Source organism: Physeter macrocephalus, chromosome 16, assembly GCF_002837175.3.
Source record: "Physeter macrocephalus isolate SW-GA chromosome 16, ASM283717v5, whole genome shotgun sequence".
NCBI classification, from domain to species: domain Eukaryota; kingdom Metazoa; phylum Chordata; class Mammalia; order Artiodactyla; family Physeteridae; genus Physeter; species Physeter macrocephalus.
This window is the reverse complement of record NC_041229.1, coordinates 54,619,890-54,639,441: the sequence shown is the minus strand read 5'-3', so window position 1 is coordinate 54,639,441 and position 19,552 is coordinate 54,619,890. Positions and strand designations below refer to the sequence as shown.

Sequence of the window (19,552 nt, the reverse complement as noted above, 5' to 3'; positions counted from 1 at the left end):
TCATAACACTTTTAATGTACTTTTCACGTCATGTCATTTTTTTTTCAGAACATATTACAGATATTTTAGTATTTGTTGTTTCTTCCCAAGTAGACGATGAATAAAATCTCCTCCTATACCTCTTTCAGTCTTCATGGTAGGCATTTACTAAGCAAGGCTCTTTATCACTGAACCTCTCTTATCTCCCTGGTCTCATTTATGTTTCCTTCCTGCCATCCATCCATCCAACAAATATTTATTTAGTGCTTACTAAGCTACAGGCATCATCCTAGATGCTGAGGATACAGCATGAATTCCTGGTCTTACAGAAATTACAGGTACATAACAGGTTACTTATTATTCTCCAAATGTGCCACATAATTGCATGACTTCATGTCTGTGCACAAGCTGACGTTTCTTCCTAGAATGCCTTTCACCTCACCTCATCTATCTGGAAAATTCCTATATTTTCTTAGTGCCAGGTTAAATATCACTTCTCCTGGAAGGCCTTTACTAACTTCCCATAGAGCTGGTGCTCCTGTCTCTTGTTCCCTTAATAACCTGTGCTTTCTGTGGCATTTCTTCACTCATCTTTGACATTTCAATTTCTCATATGTCTTCCTCCCCTTTAAGCTCCGAGCATCTTGATGTTAGGGTTCTGTGTGGCCAACAGTTACTCGGCAGAGTACTTAGCCTATATGGGAACTCAGTAAAGATCTGTTGACTTTTTTTTTTTCATTCAATCAATGTATTCATTTATCCAAACTAATAAATGTAATTTAAAAAGTAAGCTTTCACAGTAGGAAGTAGGAAAGGAGGACAAAGAAGAGGATTACAGAAAAGAGAATAAGGTAAAGGTATGCTGTGGATTCTCTATGACGTGAGTTTTTCAGCATCTTGTTCCCTTCATTTTGATGAGTTCAGGACCCTGTAATAAATATTTATAAAGCAGTCTGGGCACTTCAGCTTGAAAGTACCCCATGATATAGAAATGAAAAATTACTGCTGGAGTACTGACACGTAATGCAAGGAGAAATACAGGAACTTGAGTCCTGAATATGTTCTTAAGGGGAAAGCTTCTTCAGGACTGTTCTTACATCTGTACAAAATCTCCTACAAAAATTGACTCAAAATGGATCACGGACTTAAATGTAAAATACAAACAGAATTCAGCAAGATATAAAAAGAATTATATAACATGACCAAGTGGAGTTTATTCCAAAGATGTAAAATTGATTCAATATTAAAAAAAATCAATCAGTGTAATCAACCACAGTAATAAGCTAAAGGAGAAAAACCACATGGTCCTATCAATCAATGCAAAAAATCATATGACACATTTCAACACCCATTCATGATAAAAACTCAAAACAATAGGAAGAGAGGGGGAACTTCCTCAATCTGATAAAGAGCATCAACAAAAGACCAACACCAACATTACACTTCATATTGAAAGGCTGAATGCTTTCCCCCTAAGATCAGGAACAAGGCAAGGATGTCTGCTCTCACCACTCTTATTCAACATAGTGCTGAAGTTCTAGTCAGGGAAATAAAGCAAGAAATGGATATAAAAGGCATACAGATTGATGGATTTAGAGGGCATTATGCTAAGTGAAATAAGTCAGAGAAAGACAAATACTGCATGGTATCACTTATGTGTGGAATCTAAAATAAAACAAACTAGTGAATATAACAAAAAGGAAACAGACTCACAGATATAGAGAACAAACTAGTGGTTACCACTTGGGAGAGGGAAGTGGGTAGGGGCAAGATAGGGGGCAGGGATTAAGAGGTATAAACTATTACATAAAAAATAAATAAGCTACAAGGATATATTGTACAACACAGTGAGTATAGCCAATATTTTATAATAACTATAAATGGAGCATAACCTTTAAAAATTGTGAAGCATTATGTTGTACACCTGTATCTTATATAATACTGTACATTAATTGTATCTCAATTTTTAAAAAGGCATACAGATTGAAAAGGAAGAAAAAAATTGTCCCTATTTGTATGACATGATGGTCCACATAGAAAATCCCAAGGAATTTAGGAAAAAACTCCTGGGACAAATAAGTGAGTCTGGCAAGGTCACAAAATACAGGAGTACCTCATTGTACTGCATGTTGCTTTATTATGCTTTGTGGACATTGCATTATTATACAAATTGAAGGTTTATGGCAACCCTCTGTCAAGCAAATCTATTGGCACCATTTTTCAACAGCATTTGCTCACTTTGTGTCTCTGTGTCACGTTTTGGTAATTCTTGCACTATTTCAAACTTTTTCATTATGATTATATTTGTTATGGTAATCTGTGATCAGTGATCTGATGAAGGCTCAGATGATGGTTAGCATTTTTTAGCAATATTTTTAAATTAAGGTATTATATAGTTTTTTAGACATAATGCTATTGCACACTAATAGACTACAGTATGGTGTAAACATAACCTTTATATATACCAGGAAACCAAAAAGTTCATATGACTCGCTTTATTGCAGTATTTGCTTTACTGTGGTGGTCTGGAATTAAACTTGCAATATCTCCAAGGTATGCTTGACAAGATGAACATACAAAAATTGATTTGCTCCTGTATACTAGCAAATAAACACATGGGCATAGAAAATAAAAACACAATAAAAACACAATGCCATTTATAATCATTTTTTTTTAAATGAAAGAGGTGTGAATCTAACAAAACATGTTCAGGACATGTATGCTGAAAACGATACAATGCTGATAAAAGAAATTTTAAAAAACCTAAATGGAGAGGCACACCATGTTCACGGATTGGAAGACACAACATAGTACATCTCTCCAAACTGATGTTCAGATTTAATACAATTTCTATCAAAATCCCAGCAAGAGTTTTTAAGGATGTAGACAAAATTATTCTAAAACATATATGGAGGGCTTCCCTGGTGGCGCAGTGGTTGAGAGTCCGCCTGCCGATGCAGGGGACGCGGGTTTGTGCCCTGGTCCGGGAGGATCCCACATGCCACGGAGCAGCTGGGCCCGTGGGCCATGGCTGCTGAGCCTGCGCGTCCGGAGCACAGCACAACGGGGGAGGCCACAGCGGTGGGAGGCCCGCGTACCACAAAAAAAAAAACACCAAAAACCAAAAAACAAACAGATATGGAAAGGCAAAGAAAGTACAATAGCTAAAACAACTTTTAAAAAGAAGATAAAAGTGGGGAAACAAGTCCACTAGATTTCAATAATTATTGTATAGCTACAGAAATCAAGACCATGTGATACCGGTAGAGGGACATACACATAGGAACAATGGAATAAAACAGGAAACCCAGAAATAGACCTACCCAAATATGCTCAACTGATTTCTGACCAAGGTGAAAAAGCAATTCAGTGGAGGCAAGATGGCCTTTTCAACAAATGGTGCAGAAGCAACTGGGCATCCATGGGGGGGGGTGGAAATGAACATCAATCTAAGCCTCACACCTTATACAAAAATGAACTCCAAATGAATCATGGACTTAAATGTAAAGCTATAAAACATTTAGAAAAAATTGGAGGAAATCTTTGGGATCTAGGGCTAGGTGAAGAGCTCTTAGACTAGACACCAAAACCATAATCCATAAAAGGAAAAATTTATAAATTAGACTTCACTGAAATTCAAAACTTTTGCTCTGCAAAAGACAGTTAAGAGGCTGAAAAGATAAGCTACAGAGTGGGAGAAAATAGATGCAGGGGACGCGGGTTTGTGCCCTGGTCCGGGAGGATCCCACATGCCACGGAGCAGCTGGGCCCGTGGGCCATGGCTGCTGAGCCTGCGCGTCCGGAGCACAGCACAACGGGGGAGGCCACAGCGGTGGGAGGCCCGCGTACCACAAAAAAAAAAACACCAAAAACCAAAAAACAAACAGATATGGAAAGGCAAAGAAAGTACAATAGCTAAAACAACTTTTAAAAAGAAGATAAAAGTGGGGAAACAAGTCCACTAGATTTCAATAATTATTGTATAGCTACAGAAATCAAGACCATGTGATACCGGTAGAGGGACATACACATAGGAACAATGGAATAAAACAGGAAACCCAGAAATAGACCTACCCAAATATGCTCAACTGATTTCTGACCAAGGTGAAAAAGCAATTCAGTGGAGGAAAGATGGCCTTTTCAACAAATGGTGCAGAAGCAACTGGGCATCCATGGGGGGGGTGGAAATGAACATCAATCTAAGCCTCACACCTTATACAAAAATGAACTCCAAATGAATCATGGACTTAAATGTAAAGCTATAAAACATTTAGAAAAAATTGGAGGAAATCTTTGGGATCTAGGGCTAGGTGAAGAGCTCTTAGACTAGACACCAAAACCATAATCCATAAAAGGAAAAATTTATAAATTAGACTTCACTGAAATTCAAAACTTTTGCTCTGCAAAAGACAGTTAAGAGGCTGAAAAGATAAGCTACAGAGTGGGAGAAAATATTTGCCAACCACATATTTGACAAAAGAGAATATGGAGAACATATAAAGAATTCCCAACACTCAATAGTTTAAAAAGGGAAACAAACCAATTAGGACATGGGCAAAAGATATGAAGGGACATTTCACTGAAGAGCATATGCAGATAGAAAATAAGCAGATGAAAAGGTGTTCAATATCATTAGCCATTCGGAAAACACAAAACCACAAAGAGATATTATCACAGACCTATCAGAATGGTGAAAAAAAAAAAAAAGTTGTAACAACGCAAAATGCTGGTAATGAGGCAGAGAAAATGGGTCACTCAAACATTGCTGGTGAGACTCTAAAAGGATATAGCCACTCTGGAAAACAGTTTGGCAGCTTCTTAAAAAACTAAACATGCAACTGCTATATGACTCAGCAATTTTACTCCTGGGCATTTATCCCAGAGAAATGAAGATTCATATTCATACGAAAACTTGTAAATGAATGTTTACGTAAGTTTTATTTACAATAGTTCCAAACGGGAACAATCCAGATGTCCTTCAATGGGTAAGTGGTAAATAAACTGTGGTACTTCCACACCATAGAACACTACTCAGCAATAAAAAAAGGAACAAAGTATTGACACATGCAAAATCCTGAATGAATCTCCAGAGAATTATGCTGAATCTTGTCAGAGCCAATCCCAGAAAGTTACATAATGTGTGATCCCACTTATAGAGCATTCTTGAAATGACAGAATTTAGGAATGGACAACAGATTAGTGGCTGTCAGTGGTTAAGGAGAGGGATGGACTGGGATAGAAGTGGGTGTGGCTATAGGACAGCAGTATGAAAGATCCTTGTGGTGATGGAAATGTTCTGGATCTTGATTGTAACAATACCAACATCTTTGTTGTGATACTGTAGCACAGTTTTGGAAGATGTTACCACTGGGCGGAAACTGGTAGAGGGTACTTGGGATCTCTATTATTTTTATGACTACATGTGAATCCAAAATTATCTCAAAATAAAAACTTTAATTAAAAAAAAAACTTATCCACAAGAGAATTAGAAAGTTCATAGAAGAGAAGTAAAGATCATGGAGAGAAAGGTTCATAGTTGGCGAATGACTATAACCAGACCCAGTTGTCCTCAATCTTTCCCACTCAGGGATGGAGATGGACTCTTAAGGAATCACATGAAAATATAAATAAACTTTAGAGTTCAGATCCCTGAGCACGAGGGCACAAAATGGAGTGAACTAAGAGTCACCAGAATTTCTAAACCTATCGAGCTACCTGTCAGCTCTAGGAAATCTTCACTGTAATAGCAGACATGAGTCTCTGCCTTGGGGAAACAAACAAATAAATAAGGTACCAGCCAGCTTCTCCTATTTTTCTGTGTAGTAGCCAGACTCCAAGATAGCCCCTAATGAATCCATTTCCCAGTGTAGCCTTATGTAGTCCCTCTCATTCAGAATAAGGATGAACAATAGGATACTGCATAAATGAAAGTGTGCGACTTCCAAGGATAAGCCATAAAAGACACTGCAGCTTCTTTCTTGTTCTCCTTTGGATCAGCTGCCATGTTGTAAGGACACTCAAGCAGTACTAAGGAGGAATGCACAAGGTGAAGAACTAAGGCCTCCTGACAGATATGAAAAAGAGCCATTCTTAGAAGCAGATCTGTCAGCCCCAGTCAAGATGACTGCAGCTATAGGCACTTTTGACTGCAATTTCATGAGAGACACTGAGCCAAATCCACCAAACTAAATTGCTCCTAAATTGCTGAATCACAGAAACCACATGAAATAATAAACATTTATTGCTCTTTTAAGCCAGTAAGCTTTGGGGTACTTTGTTATCCTGCAATAAATAACTAATACATTTTACTTTCCACTACCAGGGCCATTTGGGTGTAACCAATGTTAGCCACTAGGAGGAAAGCCTAAAAGCAGAGGCTAAAAGATAGACTAATAGGCCAATGGAACAGAAGAATCCTGAAACAGACCCCTACATACATCGTCACTAGATTTAAGAAAAAGGTGATACGGCAGTGCTATGGAGAAAAAAACCTGTCCTTTTGATAAGTGGCACTAGGTAAATTCAATAACCATGGGAAAAGATTCTTGATCCTTATGTCATGCCACATGTGAAAATTAATTTCAGATCATTATAAACCCAAATGTGAAAGATAAAACAATAAAGTATTTAGAGGAAAACAAAGGAAAATATGTTTCTGACTTTGGGGTAGGCAATGATTTCCTGAATACGCAAAAGGTACTAAGACAACAGAAAAAGTAATCAATTATACTACATTAAACTTAATTTCTGGTTATCAAAAGGCACCGTTAAGAGGATGAAAAGCCAAGCCAAGAAAGTGAGAAGAGATATTTGCAATACATACATCCAATGAAGGACTCATATTCAGAACACATAAAAAAAAGTCTATAAATTAGCAAGAATAAGACCACTCAATAGAAAAACGGGCAAAAGTTTAAATAGACACTACACAAAAGAAGATACCCAAATGGCGCTAAACATGTAAACAGATCTCAACTTCATTACTCATTAGGAAAATGCAAATCAATAACACTAAGACAACCACCAGAATGGTTCCAATGAAAAAGACTGACAATAGTTAAGTTTGCGGAAGGATGTGGAAAAACTCTCACACCGTTAGTAGGAATGTGAGTTAGTATAATCACTTTGGAAAACTATGGCAGTGTTTACTAAAACTGAACATACTCACACCTCAGGACCTTGTATCTACTCCTAGGTACTTACCTCAAATAACTGTGTACATATATTCACCAAAATACATGTAAAAGTATGTTTACTGCAACACCATTCATAACAGCCCATATCATACCTGCCTTTTTGCACTCCTATTTCAAGTGCTTGTTACCTATAGTCTGGACTGTTTGCATAGCTTCCTAACCAGTTATCCTAAATTAATACTTATAAATGATTCCAGCTTAATCTTCCGATCAGAGCAAAACTCTGATCATGTCATTCCCCTTCACTATCCAAAAATTTAATGGCTCCCTATCACCTGCATAGCAATGTCCAAATCCTATGGCTTAGTTTTCTTTTTATTAAAATAAAATAAATTATTTTCAATGTGCTAAAACATAACATAAAATTTACCATTTTAACCATTTTAAGTGTACAGTTCTGTGGCATTAAGTATATTCACACTGTGGTAGAGCCATCAACACTATCTATCTCCAGAACTTTTTCATCTTCCCCAACTGAAATTCTGTATCCATTCAACATTAACTCCCCATTCCTCCCTATACCCAGTCCCTGAAAACCACTATTAGACTTTCTGTATCTTTGAATTTGACTACTCATATATGTGGAATCACACAATATATGTCCTTTTGTGACTGGCTTATTTCACTTAGCCTAATTGACTTATTTCACTTTATGCCTAATTCCTGGTATAACCCAGCCAGGCAGAAGAAACTCTATTAATTCAGATCAACAAAAACTCAAACCAAGGGGCACAAATGCAGAGAAATAAGGAGAACAGAATGAGATAGATGATGCAGAGTGTGATAAGCAAAGCTTGAGATTAGGGTGAAAAGACCCAAATTATAGTCCTAGTTCTTGCTCTACAAACGTGGACAAATTTAACATCTCTTAAGCCTTAATAACCAAAATATGCAAAAGGGAAAATAACAAAGCTAATAATACTGACTTGAGAATTAAGTACAATTATTAAGTGTGAGAGCAGCTAGGACCAAACTCTGCATGACACATGTCAAGAACATAGTTATCGACTCTAAAGCAGCCCAAGGACATTCTGAGATCATGTAACTGGAAAAAAAGTTATCATTATGAAAGATCCCCAGATTTCCAATTCATAGTTTTTTCACCATTAAAGAGGCATTATTTTGTCCTTTGTCTTACCGCATACCACACATCAGCAACTCCTTTGAATTTTGGTTAAAGGTATCAGGATTCTTCCAGTCTCTCAGATTCAAAATCGTCTACTTCCAATTCAACTCTTCTTGCTATTTCACTGTTCATGACGAATCAATGAGCTCCTTCTATAGTATTCAGTAAAACAAGCACAAATTCTGCTAAATGCTTTGAGGGATAAAGAAAGAAGGCAAGACCCAAACTTTCCTTTCAACTTACAATGCTTACAACAATTCAGGGAGATAAGACATGAACACATATCCCTAAAATAAAAAGCAGATTTTTATAAGCACCATAATAGGGACACAATATGCTATTAGACCACTGAAGCAGAGAATCAAACCTTTAGGGATGGGCAGGAGAGGGGGAGAGAGAGAGAGCACCACGGAGAAATGAACATGAATGAATATGAACAGTGAAGAAGGTAGGGTTTGATATACGGTTTTGGGAAAGAAGGACGAAGGGTCAGTTCTTATAGAGCACATAGTATGACCAAGACCTGGGTATGGGAAAATATGACAGGTTCAGAGAATGTGGAACAGTCTTTTTTGAATGTGGAAAAGAAAGAGGAAAGGAAGAGTCTGGTGGTCCTGGAAAGCCAACACCATCCTAAGAATTTTTAATCTTTTCTTTACTGATAATGGAGAGCCACTGAAGAGAACAGATTAGCAGAGAAATGATAGTTATCGCTGTGCCCTTAAATGGCAGAATGAGGAAGACCAACCAAAGAAAGGAAACATAAGAGGCAGGAAAACTAAGAAGCTGTTGCAATACTCTGCAACAGTGAGAGATGATGGCAGGGAGACAGAGCACAAAAGACAATGCAAGTCACTTTACTCAACAACGGGGCTTAAAGAAGTACATGGCATAAGGGCCAACCCTCAAGAAAGTTAGAACCTTCCACTTGTGTCTGTGATTAACAGAACCGCCACCACCTTCTCTGATGAAACAGAAGTGACTGTTTTCCTTTTGTACCCAAATCCAGTAAAACAAAACTAAAAAAAAAAAAAAACGTTTCACAACCACAGAACCGCCACCACCTTCTCTGATGAAACAGAAGTGACTGTTTTCCTTTTGTACCCAAATCCAGTAAAACAAAACTAAAAAAAAAAAAATGTTTCACAACCACCCAGACCACAGACATGCACCACGGGTACATATGGCCCGGAAGTTGCATCATTCTTGCTTTGAGTGGAGAGTGCATATCCCTCATGAACCTGTCTCTGTTCTTTGGGTTATATTCCAAAGTCTCCAAGCATGTAGAATGCAGACATGACTTCTTCCTATTGCTCCTGCCACCTAGAAAACTTAGGTGGACCCCAGTTCAGCTTTACACTGGCCAGATCACACGGGAGTGCTGTGCTCAGTTCTGGTGGTGTAAAGGGTCTTGAAATCCAGTGGTACCAGGATTTAGTGAGGTTTTGCCAGGAGTCATGACTGTCGTGTTCTGAGATATAAGGGGCTAATGCACAGAAGAACGATTTGATTCATTTTGGGTAATCCCACGTGCTAAAGCTGAACTAGGGCCAGCAGGAGCATGCTACAGAAAAGCAGAGTTTTGGCTCACTGTAAGTAAGAATTTTCTAAAAGAGTGGTCCCAAAGCAGATCCTTTGGAAACTGAAGAACTACTCAGCGTCGGAGATACTAAAGAGGAGTTAGCCTAGAGCAGGGGTTAGCAAACTTTCTCTGTAAAGAGCAGAGAGTAAATATTTTAAGCCTCTCAGACCATACAGTCTCTCACAGCTACTCAAATCTATAGTGGCATGGAAGAAGCCGTAAACAATTTGTAAGCAAAGGACAGTAGCTTTGTTCCAATAAAACTATGTAGAAAAAGAGGTGGTGGACAAGATTGGCTTGCTAGCCCTTGGCCTAGACTAGGAGTGGGTAGGGAGGGAGAGTTGAGCAGTGGATCAGTAGAAAGAAAGGGACTAAGGTCTCTTTCAACCATGAGAGCCTTATTTTTTTTTTTTTTTTTTTTTTTGCGGTACGCGGGCCTCTCACTATTGTGACCTCTCCCGTTGCGGAGCACAGGCTCCGGACGTGCAGGCACAGTGGCCATGGCTCACGGGCCCAGCCGCTCCGCGGCATGTGGGATCTTCCCGGACCGGGGCATGAACCCGTGTCCCCTGCATCGGCAGGCGGACTCTCGACCACTGCGCCACCAGGGAAGCCTGCCTTACGTATTTTTAACCAAGAAAATCTGACATGGTAACACCTCATTTAATCAAATTATTCATTCTTGGAACAGAGGGATGTGTTCTTCCACAAAACCAAGTATTAACTAGAACTCCCTTAGTTTCAGCCTTGACAGTTGAAAATATTTCTGAAACCCCGGAATCTTCTGCCTTGCCTTAGGTACTATACCAAAGATAACAGAACTTTTCTTTGATGACTAAGGACTTCTCAGAGCCTCAAACCATCTTTCCAGATACCAAATCTCACATGCCTTGTGGCTAAAGTTGTAGAAGGGTCAAGACATTTCTTGGAAGAGGGTTTTGTGTAACTCCTAGAAATGGGCGTATCCTTTTAACTTCCATATTTCTGATGAGGGTAAAGCCAAAAACTGCCAACAAACCAGGACAATCCTGTTAAGTGAAGATTATAGTTAGTTAATTAGAATCTAACTGAGGTTACTGGATGATATCAATAAATTGAACTTATTAGTCAGGGACATTAAAAACATAATACTTGCATCTTCAAAAGCTCTTTGCTTTATATATAAAAAAATCCACCCATAACACATGCACACACTCATCACTCACACTTACCTTTCTCTTGGTAAAACTGCAGGTGGTGATGTAGTTTGAGTTCCAGCCCAAATAATCACAAAGACAGAAGAAGAATTTGATCTGACTTGTGAGTACATGATGTACAACTATATCCCAACACATTGCAGCATGGAGAACACTAAGCTAGACTTAGGGCCCATAACTGTTAACAGCAAACAATAAGAGAGTCCAGCGGGTTATGTAAAAGACACACATTTCTGGAGAAACACTTCCTGAGTGAGAAAGAGCTTCCTGCTATCCTTCCTCTAGGTATCCTTCAACTACTCTGGACCATGATGATTTTACACTCTGAGGGAGGAAAAAAGGCACTTGAGTTCCTGCTAGATTCCATATGCTTTCTATCCATTATCACATTTAATCCTCAAACCAATGCTACAAGGCAAATAAATCCCCCTTTTTTTTTACAGATGAAGAAAATGAGGTTCATCGAAGTTAAACAATTTGAAGAGATCACAGTCCCAATCTTCTGGTCCACTGAGTCAGGGCTTAGGGTCCAGAAAGAACTTAAGGAGAAGCTAATGCAGATGAACTGCTGACTACACTTTGAGAAACACTGGCCACAGAGTTTATGAAAGGTCAAGTTCACAGTTAGTAGGTCATGTCGATAGAGGAATTAGAATCTAGGTCTCAGCTCCTAGTCCAAAGTTATTTCCAGTCCTCAAATCCAAATCCCTTAGGATCATAGTTATATGCTCCTGACTCATTCATTTGGGTAATAAAGATCCTCTCTGACTCCAATGAACCTTCCTTGTTCCTTGGGCACAGGATGAACTTTATCTCACCACAAGACAAGTCCATTCTAAGGTCAGGGGATTTTTTAGCTCCAAAATTTAGCACAGTGCTTGATAGATGTTATGCACTATATAACTCTTCAGTGAAAGGTATACCAAAGAAATAAAAGGAAAGAATGTCTATTTGCTCCCTCTTTTGGTGAGAACATACAAACAAAACCTCTCAGTCAGATGATCTGCTAATGTAACACTTCTAGGATTCTAACCATCTCTCTCCGGGGTGAGATAGTACACAGACACCATAAACACGAAAGATACCATGGAAAAGTGCATGTCTTTTATGTGAAACTGACTCCAACCCTAGGCTTCAGGGGGTGGATCATGGGAACCTAAATTAAGCCAATTAATACATTTCACCCAGTGATTGGTTCAGCAATGGGCACGAGCTCCAAGCCAGCTCAAACAGTCATAAGATTCAACACTAGGACTTTTGCTTGCGTTACTAAGAGTGGGCTCTCTCCTTCACTGGAGAGAAGGTTGGCATGATAAGAGCCTGAAGTTGCAAGGACCACCCTCTGGAGTCTAAGAACAACAAAGAGAGAGCAGAGTTAAAAAGATGGACCTTGATGAAATGTGTGTCCTAAATCAAGGTGATCCTGAAGCCAGGTTTCCCCTTTCTGGTGACTCAACAAACTCTTTCTCATTTAACACAGGTTTTTGTTTTTTTTTTTAATTTCTTTGGATGTTTTATCGGTATTTCTTTGACTTGCGTCTCCCTCCCACCTTCCCTATCCCACCTCTCTAGGTGGTCACAAAGCACCGAGCTGATCTCCCTGTGCTATGCAGCTGCTTCCCACTAGCTATCTATTTTATATTTGGTAGTGTATATATGTCCATGCCACTCTCTCACGTCATCCCAGCTTACCTACCCTTCCCCCTCCCCATGTCCTCAAGTCCATTCTCTACATCTGCGTCTTTATTCCTGTCCTGCCCCTAGGTTCTTCATCATAACCTTTTTTTTTTTTTAGATTCCATATATATGCAACACAGGTTTTAAGCATGTGTCCTATTTTGGACCCAGAAACAGTTTGTTACCACAAGAATGACTCAGAGGTCCTTTCCATGTGCTCTCATCAAATTCATTATTTAATCCATTCTTTTGTTTCCTTCACTTTCAATTTTTTTTCCATTAGTATTGATTCTCCTTCCTCCTTCCAGTCATTCAATCAACATTTATCAAATGTGGATAAATGTCAGTGCCTATTAGTGCCAGGTCCTTTAGGATCTCATGGTCCTTGGAAAGGGCAGGCGGTACGTACACAGGTAACTCAGCGTGCTGAGGTCAGGACTCCAATAGAGGTATGAACAGAGAGCACTCTGCCTGGGAGCAGTCAGGGAATGGTGCAGAGCACAGGTGATACCTGGGCTGGGTCTCGAAGGATGAGAGGAGTTTTGCTAACTGAAGAAAAAATACTGGAGGAGGAACTTTTCAGGAAAAGAGAATAATACGAGTACAGCTAACTCTCATTATTCACAGTAGTTATGGTCTAAAAAGTCACCACAAACACTGAATTAGCAAATACTGAATCCTTTCTCCTAGAGGAAATTCAGGGTTAGGTTCCTGCAAGACTCTGGCCGAAATATTTTTGTCAACCAATCCATACATAATCTTGTTTTATGTCTGTTTCTGTGTAAAGACATCTTATTTAATATATACTGCTGATTCATTAATATTGAACTCGCAGCTAACAAACAGCACTATAACTCAAGTCTGGATGAAGTTTATCTAACACGTGTGTTTCCTCCAAAAGGTACATGATGATCTTGTGCTTAGGAGCTGTAGACAGTAGTCCAGCACTCTGCTTGGGGGCATTTTAAATAGTGAAATCATCAAACAAAAAAGCACAAAAATGTGAAAAACATGGCATTAAGAGGAAGGGGCACTAGTTTGCAGGGTAAGAGCTGAAACAAGAAGGCAGAGTGTGGCTTTGTTCTCTCTCAGCATGGAACACGTACATGGGGAGCTCAGACTTTTCACTGCTCTGCATATTGCATGTCTGTGACTGACCTTGAAAGAGCTGTGAGTATTGGCTTTGGGGTTACAAATAAATTTTAATAAGTAGGTGAATTCTCAAATATGGAGGCTGGAATCTCTGAACAGGAGTATCAATTATATAAGAAAAAGCTTGGTGTGTTCAAATAGTAAAGCTAAGCTTGTGAAGCCGAAGGAAGGAAGATAAAAAACCATGGAAAGGTAATCACTGAAAGGAAGTCTAGAAGAGTGATTTGGGGCTATTTTAAGAAAGGCTTCACATGCTGAGTTTTATGTATTTTCTGTAGGTCAGCTGTTCTCAATATCAAATATTAATGCAAAATTAAAAATTTGAGAATTCCCTCATAGAACAATAATATAAATTTTAGTATTTGTTAACTAATAAATAAAAGCTGTGAGGAATTCACTAACTCAATTATTTTGCTAATCACAATATTTACATTTTTTTTAAAGTAAACATATGTAAACACTTATTCACTGCATAAGTAATGCTTGGTGTGAGTGAGTGTGTGCGTTGTTAAGGACCCAGTCCACCATATCGGAACGACTGTCATGTACCTAGCGGAGCAGCCCAGGTAGAGAGAACTACATGTGCAAAAGCCCTGAGGAGGAAGAAAGCTTGGCTCGTGGTAGGACCTGACAGCAGGGCATGGCTGGAGCATAGTGAGCACAGTGGAAAGTATCAGGAGGACAAAGCAGGGACAGATCATAATGAAGCCTTGAAGGCCATTTTATGAAGTGTAGCTTTTATCTTAAATAGAACAAGATCCCTCAATAGGGGCATAATAAAAAAAACTGATATATTAGCAATTGAAGAAACAAACAAGAACAATGTAGTACAATCCTACTTATATTAAAAACCCTGTATGTTTATGGATACATACATATGCACACCACTACATATATATGTGTATTTACAGTACACATATATAGTATACACATGCACACACACACAGTGTCTTACAAATGCTCAGAAAAGCATTCCAAACTGTTAGCAATGGTTTCCTGTGGAGGAGAGTTGGGTATATAAGAATATAAGGGAACTTTCATAATTTAATCCATGCATTTCTGTATTTTTAAATAAATAAAGCATGAGACCGCTAAATGGTTTTACATTTTTTCACATTTACATTTCTTTTTTTTTTTTTTTTTTTTTTTGCGGCACGTGGGCCTCTCACTGCTGTGGCCTCTCCCGTTGCGAAGCACAGGCTCCGGACGCACAGGCTCAGCGGCCATGGCTCACAGGCTCAGCTGCTCCGCAGCATGCGGGATCTTCCCGGACTGGGGCACGAACCCGTGTCCCCTGCATCGGCAGGCGGACTCTCAACCACTGCGCCACCAGGGAAGCCCCACATTTACATTTCTTAAAGGATCATTCTGGCTTGTAGCAAATGAAGTGAAGGCGGAAAGAACATGAGTAGGGAGCTCAGATAGACAACTAAGAAATAATGGCATCTGGATCAGGACAGTGGCAAAGGACATATACCTTCAAGATATATTTCAGAGGCTGAAATGGCTGACCCTGGTGATGAACTGAATATGGGGGATATGGGAGAAGGAAGAATAAAGAAAGACTCCAAGATTCCAGCTTGAGCAAGCAGGTGTTGTATTATGACTTATGGTGGGGAAGGGAACCACAGCCACATCCCTCTGACAAACTCTCATAGCGCATGCTACCCACTCGTTGTCTCTACTGCATCCTAAACAAAGGGGTAAAATGAATTTGACATGCGTGGGAGGGAGAGGGTCACAATCTGGGAAACCAAAGAGCCTTGTATCAGTGATTACATTGACTGAATTCCAGGCTGATTCCCCAAAGACCAGGTCAATCTTTCTGCAGAGGACTCAGGGAATCCATTAGTGAAATTACCTCTCCCATTGACAAAACAACAAATGAGTCATTGCCAACCCTTTGCATTTTGGAGAAACAAAGGTCATTTCACCGAAGGACCCTCCCTTTCATGTCCTTGAATGCTCTGATCTAAGTTGTATTTAAAGCACTGAACTAAGTGAAGGTTACCAGGGAAAATCAGGGCAAAGTTGGGGGAAGGGTAGACAAATAATGCCCACAAATATAGTTAAACGGTTTCCTTTGCTCTAGGACAAAGTCTGCTCTCGTCTACCTCCCCAACCCCAAGTAACGAAAGAGTCGAAGACTCAGCGGGCTTTGGCTTCCCTAGAGACCTGGTTCCACACTTTCTTAAACAACGGTGGTATTTAAAACTTTCCTGTGCATCAGGATCACTGAGACACCTGTTTAAATGTAGATGTTCCCGGGTCCCAGTCTCAATAGAGATTCAGACTCAGCAGGTCTAGAGTGGGGTCCAGGGATACAAACCCCAAATGACTCTACTACACAATGTCCAAGAACCCCATTTTGAGCAACACTGAACTACATTGTTCACAATGGTTGATAAAATGCAGTTATAATTTAGTGAGTTGCACTGAAGGAAGAAGTGGATCATGGAGATCTGGGTTGTACTTCCAGCTCTGTCTCTAGTCAGTTAGCTGGGCGGGGGGGAAACCACTTTTCTGCTCTGAGCCACAGTTTCCCCATTTATAAAGCACAAGTGTTGATTTTGTGGATCTCCAACTTACCTTCAATTTCTGACATTTTAAGACCCCAGGAAAAGACAAAGGGTTGGAAATGTCAAGTAGGGCTTCCTGCCCCTTGTACTAGAGTGACTCTCCCTAAGGTACTCAGATTGTGAATATACATGAATAAGAGTATAAAATCCAGTGCTTTCTGGAACTGGCTGGTTATGAGCAAATACAGGAAAAGCTACTTCTAAGGTACAAGATGAACTGGGAGTGGGCCCTTTTGGAGCCTGGCTTCCTTCCCTAATCACAGCACTCAATATAAAAGCCGGGAAATAATTCAAAGGATGGAAGGAGAAACTGAACCTAATTCCAAAGATTAACTCAGGTGCTCAAATAAATGCCCTGTCTGCCTCCTGGGAGCCCTCATTTACATCCATCCAGCTGCCTGAACTACGTATATCTGAAAAACATTCCCGTATAGAGGCTATTCCACAACCTCCATATGATTTATTGGAAAGGCTTTTGTTTAATTTAAAAGAAGTCAGTATATAGCATTAGAAGAATGACCTCTGGGCTAATGCTTCCTTTTTTTCCACCTTGTTTTTTAAAAGTCAACATTACAGAGGTATATAATTTATATGCAACAAAATTCACCCATTTTAAGACTTCGGGCAGATGGGTTGTGATGAATGTATACACTGTATAACCACCACCACAATCAAGACAGAACACTTCCATCACCCCAAGGCATTCCCTTGTGCCATTTCCAGATTAATCCCCACTCCACCTGGCCCCAGGCAATAAATGATCTGCTTTCTATCACTATAAATTAGATCTGTCTTCTCTAGAGTATCAGAGAAACAGAATCATACAGTAAATATTCTTTTGTGCCTGGCTTCTTACGTACAACATAAAGTTTTATGATTCATCCAGATTGCTGCATGAATCAGGTTTTAACTGCTGATTTTAACTGCTGATAGTATAACATTTTAAGGAGTTACCATATTTGCTTACCATTCACCTATTACTGGACAGTTACATTGTTTCCAGTTTGGGGTTATTATAAATAAAGCAGCCATGAGCTATCATGTATAAGTCTTTTTGTGAACATGTTTTCATTTCTCTTGGGTAAATACCTAGAAGTAGAATGGTTGGGTCACATGGTAAGTATATGCTTAATTTTATAAGAAACTGCCAAACTGTCTTCCAAAGTGGTTGTTCATTTTTGCATTCCCACCAGCAATCTGTGAACATTGTAGTTTTTCTACAACACTTAGCCATTATAGCCAATCTAGTGAGTGTGTAGTGGCATCTCATTGTGGTTTTAATTTGCATTTCCCTGATGACTAATGATGTTGAGCATCTTTCCATGTGCTTATTGGCTCTTTATCTTCTTTTGTGATGTCTGTTCAAATCTTTTGCCCATTTTTAAATTGAGTTTTTTGCTTTATTATCGAGTTTTAAGAGTTCTTTGTATATATTTTGGATACAGTCCTTTGTCAGACATATGTATTGAGAATATTTTTTCCCAGTCTGTGGCTTGCTTTATCACTTTTTAAATGGTGTCTTTTAAAGAGCAAATGTCTTTAATTTTGTCCAATTTATCATTTTTAAATAGTTCAGACTTTTTTATGTCTTATATTTCTTCTCAGCTCTGTCTACCTCAAGGTCAGAAAGATTTTCTGCTTCATTTTCTTTTCTTTTTTTTTTTTTTTTTTGTATTCTATTTCCACCGAGATCTAGTTCTAATGCAGGAATCTAAAGAGTTGAAGTCACATTACAGTCTGGGACTCTGGAGAAAATGAAAAAGAGAGAATTTTCCTGAAGTTTGTTAACTAGGCTCCTATTGCCTAGCAGCACTTGTCAACCAGTGAGAGTGTGTGCCAAGTTACTGAAAGGTTTTGATTACTCCAGCCCTAAGAAAGCTGAAGTCCTTGGCCCAGTCTCCTCTGGCCACAAGCTACCTGCAGTCTGACATTAAAATGCTATTTTTTTGTGATATGATATAAAAAAATTTGGAAGGCATGGGCCTACAGTACTAAGTCCAAACTAATCAGGATAATAGTTGAGGACCTTCTTTCATTTGGTCCCAAACTGCTTCCTGTAATTGCCTTCTACGCCTTTCCCTCTGTCCAATCTTATTCCCACAAACATCCTAGACTCCAGGCAGAATAAAGTATTTTAACCCAAGAAGCCATGCAATTGTGTGCTCTTGAGGTGTTCCCTGTCAAATACTACTAATCCTTTAAGATTCTACTCGAATGCACTTGGGAAACTCTCTGGAAGGGCAGGGACCATGCTCATCTTCCCCTTCAGAGAGCAACAGCTGAACTGAATATGCTGGTGGAGGACCCAGTACTGATAGGCTCTCAGAGTACAAATCTTTTTTGTATTTTCGAAACTGTCTTATGAAGAAAGCAAGAAAGGGATAATTATCATCATTTTGTAGATCAAGGAACGTTCATCCAGAAAATAGTAATGACCTGATAAACTCATACGGAGCTAGAAGAATCCAAGTTTCCTTTATACCATGCCATTTACTGTTATACTATTTTTTAAAAGATAGAACCCAAAGCCTTTCATTCTAAAATGAGTCCTATCTTAAAAAAAACTTTTTTTTATGTTAAAAAAATTTTTTTTGGCTAATTTTTTTCAGCTTTATTGAGGTATAAAGACACATGGATGCTAAACAATATACTACTTAATAATGAAGTGATCACTGAAGAAATCAAAGAGGAAATAAAAAAATACCTAGAAACAAATGTCAATGGAGACACGATGACCCAAAACCTATAGGATGCAGCAAAAGCAGTTCTAAGAGGGAAGTTTATAGCAATACATTCCTACCTTAAGAAACAGGAAACATCTTGAATAAACAACCTAACCTTGCACCTAAAGCAATTAGAGAAAGAAGAACAAAAACCCCCCAAATTTAGCAGAAGGAAAGAAATCATAAAGATCAGATCAGAAATAAATGAAAAAGAAATGAAGGAAACAAGAGCAAAGATCAATAAAACTAAAAGCTGGTTCTTTGAGAAGATAAACAAAACTGATAAACCATTAGCCAGACTCATCAAGAAAAAAAGGGAGAAGACTCAAATCAATAGAATTA

General features: G+C 38.9%; 1 protein-coding gene across 3 annotated transcripts in view; it reads right to left on the bottom strand.

Moving 5' to 3' along the window:
* The window catches only part of GAB2 (GRB2 associated binding protein 2), a 195,239-nt gene that overhangs the window by 54,591 nt on the left and 121,096 nt on the right, over positions 1-19,552 (bottom strand). Inside the window, exon 1 of one of the 3 annotated variants that reach the window (XM_028500967.2) lies at positions 8,314-8,401. The exons of the other annotated variants lie outside the window; for them this stretch is intronic. The gene's annotated coding sequence lies outside the window, so the exon portion shown is untranslated. Of the gene's footprint in view, positions 1-8,313; positions 8,402-19,552 lie in introns of those variants that run through there. 3 annotated transcript variants of the gene reach the window in all.